The following is an 11048-nucleotide window of genomic DNA, read 5'->3' on the forward strand; positions in this document are numbered from 1 at the left end:
GGTATGGAGGGCAACCATGGATGCCAGGGACAATGGGGGAGGAAGATGGGACATAGCAGAGGGTGGGGGATGTGGAATCAGGGATGGCAAGACAAAGAAGACAAAGGGCAAGGTATGCAGGACGTAAGAATTGGAAAATTATTTGCTGAGAACATGTATGTGGATGTGCTTGATTGAGTCAATGCACAGTGTATTTTGGATGGAAAATTCATTTGTGTGTTGTGATGCTGTAAAGTGAATTAATAAAAAAAAAAGTTTAATAGACTTTGACTATAAAATTGCTAGGACCAGTGAGAAAATATAATTTTAAAAAAAAACAGATTATATTAAAACAGTAATAAAAATAAATATCTAGATATAAATTTCCTTCCATAGAACTGTTTTTTAACTTGTATATATAATTTACATACAACAAAATGCACAGGCATTTACTGGTCAGTTCAATAAATTTTGACAGTTGCAAAAACCCAGATGAAGATCTACCATATTTCCATCACCCCAGAAAGTTTCCTTATGCTGTCTTCCTGTCAAAACCCCACATGCACATACAGGGCAACTGCTGATCTGATTTCTATCACCAGAGATTAGTTTTGTTCCGTCTAGAAACTCATATAAAGGAAAACATACAGTATGAACATTTGTTTCTCATTTCTTACACACAGCATATATTTGAGAGTCTGCCACATTGCTGTATCAATGGTATATTCTGTTTCATTGCTAAGAAGTACTCATTGCTTGACTATGCTAACAATTGTTTCACTTACTCACCTATTGCTAGATTTGAGATGTTTCCAGTGTGGGGTTATTTGACTAAAGCTGCAATGTACATTCATCTTCAAGTCTTTTTAAGAACTCTTAAGTAAATACCTAGAAGTTAAATGGTCAGATCACAGGATAGGTATATGTTTAGGATTATAAGAAACGATCAGAAAGTTTTCCAAAGTTGTCCCATTTTACTCCCCACTAATAATGTACAAGGGCTCCAATTGCTACACACAATTACCAATGTCAGATATTGTTGGTTGTTTTAATTTTAACCATTCTCATTGGCGTATAGTGATGCCTCATTATGATTTTAATTTACTTTCCCCTGATGACAAATAATGTTGAGTATTATTCCATGTGCTTCTTGGTCACTTCGATTTTTACTTTTGTGAAATATCTAATCTTATGCCCACTTTTAACTAGATTGTCTGCCTCTTTATTATTTTATTATTTTTAAGAATTCATTACATATCATGAATATGATTCTTTATCACTGTGAATCTTTTTTATGCCTATGGTTTGCTTGTTCATTTTCCTTTTTCAAGAGTTATTATTATTTAATTTTTTAAAATTTTTAACTATTTTTATTTTTTAATTTATTTTATACATTCAATATCTATTCATCACTTAGCTTATAAAGTGAATTTACCCAACATCAATACACTTCACACCAGTTCAGTTAAGGATACTATACACATTATCATCAATAGATAATAATCCATTTCTGTCCTACAAATGTCTTGCCTCTTTATTTTTCTTATTAATTTATTTCCTCACATTCTCTCCCTTCTCTCATCCTCTTCCCACACTGTCTTCAGTATCCATAACCATTGTCCATGCTTCTATATCCTCTAAGCTTTCAGTTTCCACCATAGAATGTGGACTGTCAGTTTATATTAAATGGAGACATAAAATGTCTCTCTTTCATAGTCCGGCTGGCTTCACTCAGCAGTAAATCTTCCATTCTCATCCATCCACTTTCTATCAAATGCCAGGATCTTGCTGTCTTTCATGGCTGAGTAGTATTCCATAGAGTATATGTGCCACACTTATTCAATCCATTCATCTGTTCCCAGACATTTAGGTTGGTTCCATGTCTTAGCAATTGTGAATAATGCTGCAATAAACATAGATGTACAAGCACTTTTGCAACTGAGTATTCTCCTATCCTTTGGGTAGAAACCCAACAGTGAAGCTGCTGGATCATATGATAGTTCTACCTGTAGATCTTTGAGGAACCTCCATATTGTTCTCCACAGTGACTGGACCAATTTACATTCCCACCAACGGTAGAGGAGAGTTCCACTTTCACCACAGCCCCACCAGCATTTATCATTTTTTGTTCTTTTCATCTAATCCTAGCCATTCTGACTGGGGTTTGGTGGTATTTCACTGTGGTTTTGATCTGCCTCTCCCTTATGGTGAGGGATATTGAGCATTTTTTCATGTACTTTTTGACTGTAATATCGTGTTACATTTAATACAACACATTTGTTTTAAGGAATTTTTTGTTATTCTACTCTTATTTGTTTTCTTTTTTTTTTTTTTTTTTGGCAGGGGGAGGTAAATCTCTTGAGTTCCCTGTGTATTCTGGTTGTCATTCCCTTATCTGAGACATAGTTTACAAAAATATTCTCCTATTCTGAAGGTTGTCAATTCACATTAATTACTGTGTCTTTTGCTGTACAGAAGCTTCTTAATCTGATGTAATCTCACTTGTCTATTTTGAGGATTATTGTCTGTGCCCAGGGGGGTCTTATTTTAAAAGTCTTTGCCTATTCCAGTTTCTCGCAGTTTCCCTAGTGTTTTCAACCAGTAGTTTTATAGTTTGAGAGCTTAGGTTTAGATCTTTGATCAACTTTGAGTTGATTTTTGTTAATGGTGAGAGATGGGGGTTCAGGTTCGTCTTTCTGCAGATGGATACTTAGTTTTTCCATCACCATTTGCTAAAGAGGTTTTCCTTTTCCCACTGGATTGACTACTGCCCTTTATCAAAAATCAGGTGGCTGTATGTTTTGGGGGTTTATCTCTGGGGTCTCTATTCTGTTCCATTAGTTCCACATGGTTGTTTTTGTGCCAATATCATACTGTTTTGATTATCACAGCTTCATAATATATTTTAGGGTCAGGAGAGATGGAGGAAAAAGGATTGCAGTGTGACCATCCCCCATGAGGAGTGCTGCCTTGCTTTCACTTTTGTTGTCTCTGTCTCTCTCGTGCTCTCTCTCTCTCACACACACACTCTCTCTCTCCAGAGAGCACACATGCACTCTGGCAAATTCACATTAAAAAAGGAGGAGGAGAAAGATGAGGAGGAGGAGGAGAAAGTATGTTGTTTATCATCCAAATATTATGGATTTTCTCTTCTTGCACAGGATTGCTTTGGAAATACGGGATATTTTATGATTCCAGACAAATTCTATGATTGTCTTTTCTAGATTTGTGAAGAATATCTCTAGTAATTTGATTGGGATTGTGTAAAATATGTAGATTAATTTGGGTAGAATTGCCATTTTGATTATATAAATTCTTCCAATCCAAGAATATGAGATGTTCTTCCACTTTTTGGGGGGTTGTTTTCCATTTCTTTTTTTAGATTTTCATAGTTTTCCTTGTAGAGGTCTTTAATTTCTTTGTTTATATTTGTTCCTAGGTATCTTATGTATTTTGTGTCTATGATAAAAGGGATTCCTTTCTTCAGCTCTACTTCATTCAAGTTGTTGTTTGTATACAGAAATGCTATAGAGTTTTGGATGTTGATTTTGTGTCCTGCCACTTTACTGTATTCATTTATCACTTTGGGAGTTTTTCCATGGATACCATTGGGTCTTCAATACATACGACCATGTAATCTGCAAATAGAGATAATTTTACCTCTTCTTTCCCTGTTTGAATGCCTTTTATTTTATTTTATTTTCTGACTGCATTGGCTAGGACTTTTAACACTATGTTGAGAAGGAGTGGAAAAAGTGGGCAGCCTTGTCTTATTCCAGTTTTTAATGGAAAAGCTTTTAGCTTTTCCCATCCAGTATGATGTTACCTATGGGTTTTTCATAGATGGCTTTTATTTTGCTGAGAAATGTCCCTTTTATGCCACTTTTGTTGAAAGTCTTAATTATGAAGGGGTGTTGAATTTTATCAAATGCTTTTTTGGCATCGATTGATATGATCATATGATTTTCATCTTTCTGAATGTTGATATGGTATATTACACTTATGGTTTTGTGTATTTGTTTTTTTAATTTGCTATAGCATGTGTGCTCACCAAACAGAGAAAGACAAAGTGAAAAAGCAACCTGCTAGGTCTGGAACTCGAACCATGTTCAGCCAAGTGGCAGTCCAACACCTTAACCACCACACCACCTGCTGGCCCCACTTGTTCATTTTCTTAATTGTATCTTTTAATGAGTAGAAATGTTCATTTTAATGACATTCAAGTTAGTTTGTTTGTTTGTTTGTTTTTTAAGTTTTATGGTTAGTGTTTATTGTGCTAATTTGGTCATTGTCTTCATATTCTCCCCAAATTTGCAAATATCCTGCTACATTTTCTTCTAAAAGATATAGTTCTAGGCTATTTCAGTGAGTGATCCATACTGAATTATTTTTCATAGGAGTTAAGTTTATTTTTATACAGATAATCTACTTTGTTTTGGCCCCATTTGTTAATAATATTTTCCTTTCTGCTTTGAATTAACTTAGTTCCTTGATCGACTACCAATGATCATATTGTTTAAGTTATTTCTCAACTCTCTATCCTGCTTGTGAATCCATTCATCTATCTGTATATCAGTACTATACCGTAGCTTTTGAGAAAGTATGAAAGCCAAGTAGTGTAAGTCCTCTACTTTTAGAATTGTATAGTCAGCTTTTTTCAAAAAGACTGCTGAAAATTTGTTTGAGATTATGTTGAATCTATAAACCAATTTGGAGAAAAATCAACATCTCAATATCAATGACTAATCCATGAAAATGGTATATCTGTCCATAGTATTGTCTAATTTCTCTTAACAACCTTTGTGCAATTTTCAGTATAGAGGTCTTGTTCATCTGTAATCAGATTTTTTTTCCTAGATGTTTGATTTTTTTTTCCCCATAGGGTACATGTGCTCACTGGAGAAAGACAGAGAAGGAAAGTGAGAAATCATCCCTGGGGTAATGGCCACAGGCATAATCCCTTCTCCTTCTACCTCCTCTTGGGATTTTGAACAAACACACACACATGCCTGGCATGTTTTTCAGGCTACCAGAACTGAGTTGCCCATGTAGGAACCAGCACCTTTGTTATTATGCCACCTGCTGGCCCAGTATTTGATAATTTTTTATGTTTTTTAAGTTTTTATTATTATTTGTATAATTATTACATTATTGCACTGTAGATTTTTGTATACTTCCTTTACCAAATTGAAGAAGTTCCCTTCTGTTTCTAGTTAGCTGGAAGGTTTTGTTTTTGTTTTTTTTATATAATGAATGTCTTTTATCAGATGCTTTTTCTGTATTTATTGAAATAGTAATATAATTTTTCTCTTGTAGTCTTTTAGTCTGCTTTAGCCACCAACTTATGGTAGTGAATTATATTGGTTTATTTTGGAATATTAAATAAGTTTTATATGTTTATTCACCCCTGGGATAGATCCCACTTGATCATTTTATATTATTATATGTATTACTGCATTCAATTTGCTGATATTTTGTTAAGAATTTTTGCATATGAATTTATGAGGGATATTAGTCTATAATTAGCCTGTCATTTTCTTGTCAGATTTTTGTAACAGGAGTATGCTAGCCTCATAAAACTCTAATTCCTCCAGGGTTTCATAGGGTTGAAATTATTTATTTCTTAAATGTTTGATAGGATTTCCTGGAGAAACCATTTGGACTTAAACTTTTTTGTAGGAAGATTTTTATTACAAATTTAATATATTTAATAGACATAAAACCATTGCAACTTTCATATGTTTGGTAATTTGTAATATTTAAAGAACTTGCCAACTTTATTGAAGTAGTTTAATTTATTGGCATTAAGTTGTTTATAATATTCCATCAGTATCACTTTAATGTCTGTATGATCTGAAGTGATGGCCCCTCTTTAATTCCTGATATAAATAATTTATATATTTTTCTCTATTTTTCTTTATTCTTCTCTCAAGGACATTTTATTAATTTTTCACTGAGGCAGCTTTTTTTTTATAGATTTTCTTTATGGTTTTATAGTACTTTTTTTTCACTTTTTCTGTCTTAGGTTTAATTTACTCTTTTTTTAGCTTCTTAATATAAAAGCTTAGATCAGTGAATTTGAACCTTTCTTTTGCTTTAATATGTGCTGAAAAGTATAATGTTTCCTCTGAACACTGCTTTCCTACATGTCAAATTTTGAGCTAGTATATCTTTTCATCATTATTTAGGTGAAAATATTTTCTAAATTATCTTATGATTTATTAACCTATGGGTTATTTTTTTTCTATAAGGTGTGTCCACTCACCAGAAAGACAGAGAGAAACAGAGAGAGAGAAAAAGCGAGAAATCACCCCCCAGGGGGGATGGCCACACCGCAATCCCTTATCCTCCATTCTCCTCTCGGGATTTTGGGCATGCATGCACATGTGCCCAGCCTGAGTTTAAGCCACCGGGTCTGGGACTCCAATCACAGTTGGCTACATGGGATTCCAGCAACATAGCCATTACGCTAACTGCTGGTCCCTTACTCTATGGGTTATTTAGAAATGTATTGTTGGACCAACTGGTAGCATAATGGTTAAGGCAGCTGAATCCCCCACAGTTGATTATTAGATTTGAGTCCTGGAACCAGCACTTGGGAAACTCAGTGGACACGTGTGTGTGGTCATGTTCAAAATCCTGACAGGAGGGACAGATGGAGGAGAAAGGATTGCAGTGTGACTATCCTCCATGAGGAGTGCTGCCTTGCCTTTGCTTTTGCTCTCTCTGTCTCTGTCTCTGCCTCCAGAAAGCACACGTGCACTCTGGCAAATTCACATAGAAGAGAAGAAGAGGAGGAGGAGGAGGAGGAGGAGAAGAGGAGGAGGAACATGAGAAGGAGGAGGAGAAGAAGAGAAGGAGGAGAAGGAGAAGAAGAAAGTATGTTTAACATCCAAAGACTATGGGTTTTCTAGATTTTTTTTTGTCATGATTCCTGCTTTAAAATGCTGTAGTGAGAGAACATATCTTACATGAGTCAACTCTTTTAAATTTATTGATACTTATTTTGTGACATATAGTATCTCAGTGAATATTCATTGTGCACTTAAAAAACCATTATCTGGAGAGAGAGCAGGTAATATAGTGGTTAACATGCTTCACACCCACCTAGAAGACCATGGTTTGAGTCCTGGATCTGGCCACTTGAAAATCACACTGTCTATATGTGTAAGCATACCCAAAATTCCAAGAGAAGAATGGAGGAGAAGGGATTGCCGTTTGGACATCTCCCCTGGCAGGGGTGATTTCCCACTTTCCTTCTCGCTGTCTTTCTCTTCCTCTCCTGGGGAGCACAGGTGCCCTATGGCAAAAGCCTTTAAGAAAAGAAAGACAGAAAAAAAGAATAAGTATTCTATTGTTATTGGGTCTAGAGTTCAAAGATGTCAATTCAAATCAAGTCGTTTGCTAATGTCATTCAAATATTCTGTAACTTTCATGATTTTATCTGCTCATTCCATCAGTTATTCAAAAGAGTGGTGTTGAGGTCCCCATGGCCTAGTGATTAATGGAAACAGAATCCCACATGACTGCCTGCATGGTTCAAGTCCCAACCCGGTGATTTGAGAGACATGCTAGGTGCGTGCGTGTCCAAAGAGAAACAGAGGAGAGGAGACTGTAGTGTAACGGCACCCCATTGTAAAATGCTTTCTCCCTCTCCTTCTCTCTGTCCCTGTCTCTCTGTCTTTCTCTGGCAGACATATGCACCTCCCAACAAATGTTTAAAAAAGAATTTGCATTTGGTTCTTTGTTATAGTTTCTATATCTTTGTTGAAATGCATGTGTTGTCTTACTCTTCTGGGTCATCTCTGAGTCTGCTTCTATTGATTACTTCCTCTACTGACCATGGATTGCATTTTTGTATTTTTGTGTGCCTCATCACGTTATTTTTACATACCAGATTTTGTCTGTGGAAATAATAATTGAGACTGAAGTCAACCTTTACACCCAGCAAAGGATAGTTTCCTTCTTCTAACAAGCCACTGCTGTGGAGGGTTGTGCTGGGTTTGGGCTCTAGAGCAGCTTTAGTCAGCAGACAGGTACAGACCCACTTTGTGTTGCCCCTCTCAGGGTTCTAATCTGCTTGGCCAGCCCACATGAGGCTGCTAAATGTTCATTGAAATGTGAGCTACTTCCTTCTCCCCTCCACAGTCTACCAGGGATAAAAGTTATCACAGGTGCCTTCCACTCTCTAAGAGTTAGTATAAATTTCTCTATAACCTCAGCTCTCTGATGGATTTTTTAATACTATGACTTTTGTAGCTTATCTACTTAGTCTCAATGTTAGGGTGAATTAATAAACACTATTGAGAAAATTGACTCATAACGTGAAAAAAGTTATCTCTATCTCATATATTATGGCAAAAAATCCAGATTAATTTAAATTTTAAATATAAAAAGTACACTAAAGGTACTAAGAGAATATAAAAACAACCTTCATATAGTCTTGAGGTGTGGGACCAGCAGGTGGCGTGGTGGTTAAGGTGCTGGACACTCCCACATGGCCAACCATAATTTGAGTCCAGGACGTGGTGGCTTTCTCTCTCTCTCTCTCTCTCTCTCTCTCTCTCTCTGTGTGTGTGTGTCTGTGTGTGTGTGGGTGGGTGTGTGTGTATTTTCCTCTGGTCAAATTAAAAAATAAGTGAATTGATAAATAAAATTAAATAAATAATTCTTTAAAATATGTGTGTGTATAACATACATATATATATATGTATATATATATATAGTCTTGAGGTGTGGAGAGATAGTTTGAACATGGCACCAAGATAAGAAAATATAAAGCAGAATGAATGAATTCAACTGAGTAGAAAATTAGAATTTATATACAACCCAAAAATATATAAATTAAAAAGTAAAACTGTGAAAAATTATTTCTAAAAGGAATTAATGCTGTTAATATTTAAAGAACCATTTAAATAAAAAGATAAATACCTCAATAGAAAGATAAACTAAAGAATGTAATTTGCAAAAGAAGAAAAATAGCCAAAAATAATTAAAACAATTTATTTTCACTAGTAGGTAAAGATATATAAATTGAAACAACAGTAAAATACCATTTTTCACCTGTAGATCTAACAGTTTTAAAATAATAATAGTTCTCTACCTAATAAAATATTTGTTGATAATCTGCACATGGGGGATCTGTACATGTTCCCCGAAAGTTGGAATTTGAAAATGAGTTGACCGTGTATGGATTTACATTCCAATATGGAGAAAGACAGGGAGTCTTTAAATGCTAGGGAAAAAGATAAGGAAAAGTAATAGGATTAGGGAGTGAAGAAATCGGAAGAAAAAGAAAGCAGAGGAAAGAGCATTGCTCTTTCACATAATACAAAATAGGGAAGGCAATTCTAATAAAATGGTCTCTGAGCAGATACCTGAAGAAAGTGAGGGTGTGGCCATTTGAAAGTTTGGGGAAAACATTCCATGTAGAGGGATCAGCAAGTGCAAAAGCTCTGGCATGGGGACATACTGGACACTCAGGAAGCCGCAGGATGTCACCTGGGTTGGAATTAAGTGAGCTGCAGAGCACGCACGATGGAGCTAGAGACCCTGGGAGTAACCATGAGCAACCCTTTGTGAAGAACAACCTGACAATACTTACCAAGAGTCTAAAACCACTCATATCCTTCAAATACTCTGAATATATTCTGAGGCACAAATTATATAAGTACACAAAGAGGTACATAGGAGACTGCATTGCAGCAGTATTTATAATCTGAAACAACCCGAATGTTCAACTTGTGTCCCTATTTAAATAGTGGAAGATTCATACAATGAGATTCTAGATAGCCATTAAGAACAATGACATACTTGTGCATATCTTGATGAGGAAAGACGTTTGCATGTTATAAAGTTAAAAACTACATTCTAGAATGATGTGGGCACCGTGATTCCACGTTTGCCAAAATCTTGATTAATATGAACTTTCCTACATAGAAAAAGAACCAGCACTTTTAAAGTTCTCCAGTTGGTTTTCGTTGCTCAGAGGAGACATCCTGAGAAATAAGCCCAGGAAGAGGGGCAAAAAGGGCAAGCTCCAAGGTGTAGCTATTAAGTGCTGTGTAGAGGAAACCAGATCCCACTTGGCCAACCAGGGTTCAAGCTCCAAACCGAGGGGCTTGAAAAGCCACACTGGGTACATGTACATGTGCCAGGATCCTGACAGGATGGAAAATTAAAGGAAAAAGGATTGTATATGACCAGTTCCTGATAGGAGTTCTCTCTCCCTCTCTCTTTCTCTCTCTCTCTCCTTTGTGGTATATGTCTGGCATTTGGAGGGTGAGGAAGACGGGTCAAAAAATCAGAGGGCTAGAAATGGCTGGAAATGGCCTGAGAGTGCTCAGGATGATCCTGCATCCCTGCCTGAGCCTGGGAACGGGGCTGCCCAGCTTTGCTGGCCTCACATGACCGCCAAGTCAGCGAGCCAGAGTGGTCTCCCCGGAAGGTGGCAGGCCCTGCTCTGCTTTGGTCACAGAAAGTCTTTGAAATACAGGGGAGGAAGTGACCACTCATCCAACCCTTCACACATCCCACTGACGAGTGATGAGTATTGATCAGAGAGCAGGGTGGCAGGGCCCACAGGAGAGCAGGGCTGAGGTTGAGCTGGGCTGAGGCCGAGCAGGGCCAAGCAGACCCATGCTGCTCACACAATGTTCGAATGTGCTTTTATTTTTAAGTTCAACTTTTTATACTGAGATAACTGCAGATTTACATGAAGTTTAAGAACCTTCATCAGTTTTTCCCCAATGGCAACCTAGGTAGTTGGGTCTTCAGAAAGTCCATGAAAATGGTATATTATGAAAAAAACTATACACGGATTTCAAAATTTGACACCAAAATAAATCACACTAATTTGGTTTTTCCACAAACTTGCTGAAGTCCCCTTGTATAGTGAAATATCACAAGTAGGATAGTAACATTGAGACGATCAACGGTTTTATTCAGATTTTCCCAGTTTTACTTGTATTCACTTGTGTGTGTGAGTGTATTTAGTTCTACTCAGTTTGATCACCTGTGTGGGTTTGTATATCTACCACCTCAGTCAAGACACAGAAGGGACCAGCAAT

This window comes from Tupaia chinensis, unplaced genomic scaffold (genome assembly GCF_000334495.1).
Source record: "Tupaia chinensis unplaced genomic scaffold, TupChi_1.0 Scaffold000386_1, whole genome shotgun sequence".
Lineage (NCBI taxonomy): Eukaryota > Metazoa > Chordata > Mammalia > Scandentia > Tupaiidae > Tupaia > Tupaia belangeri.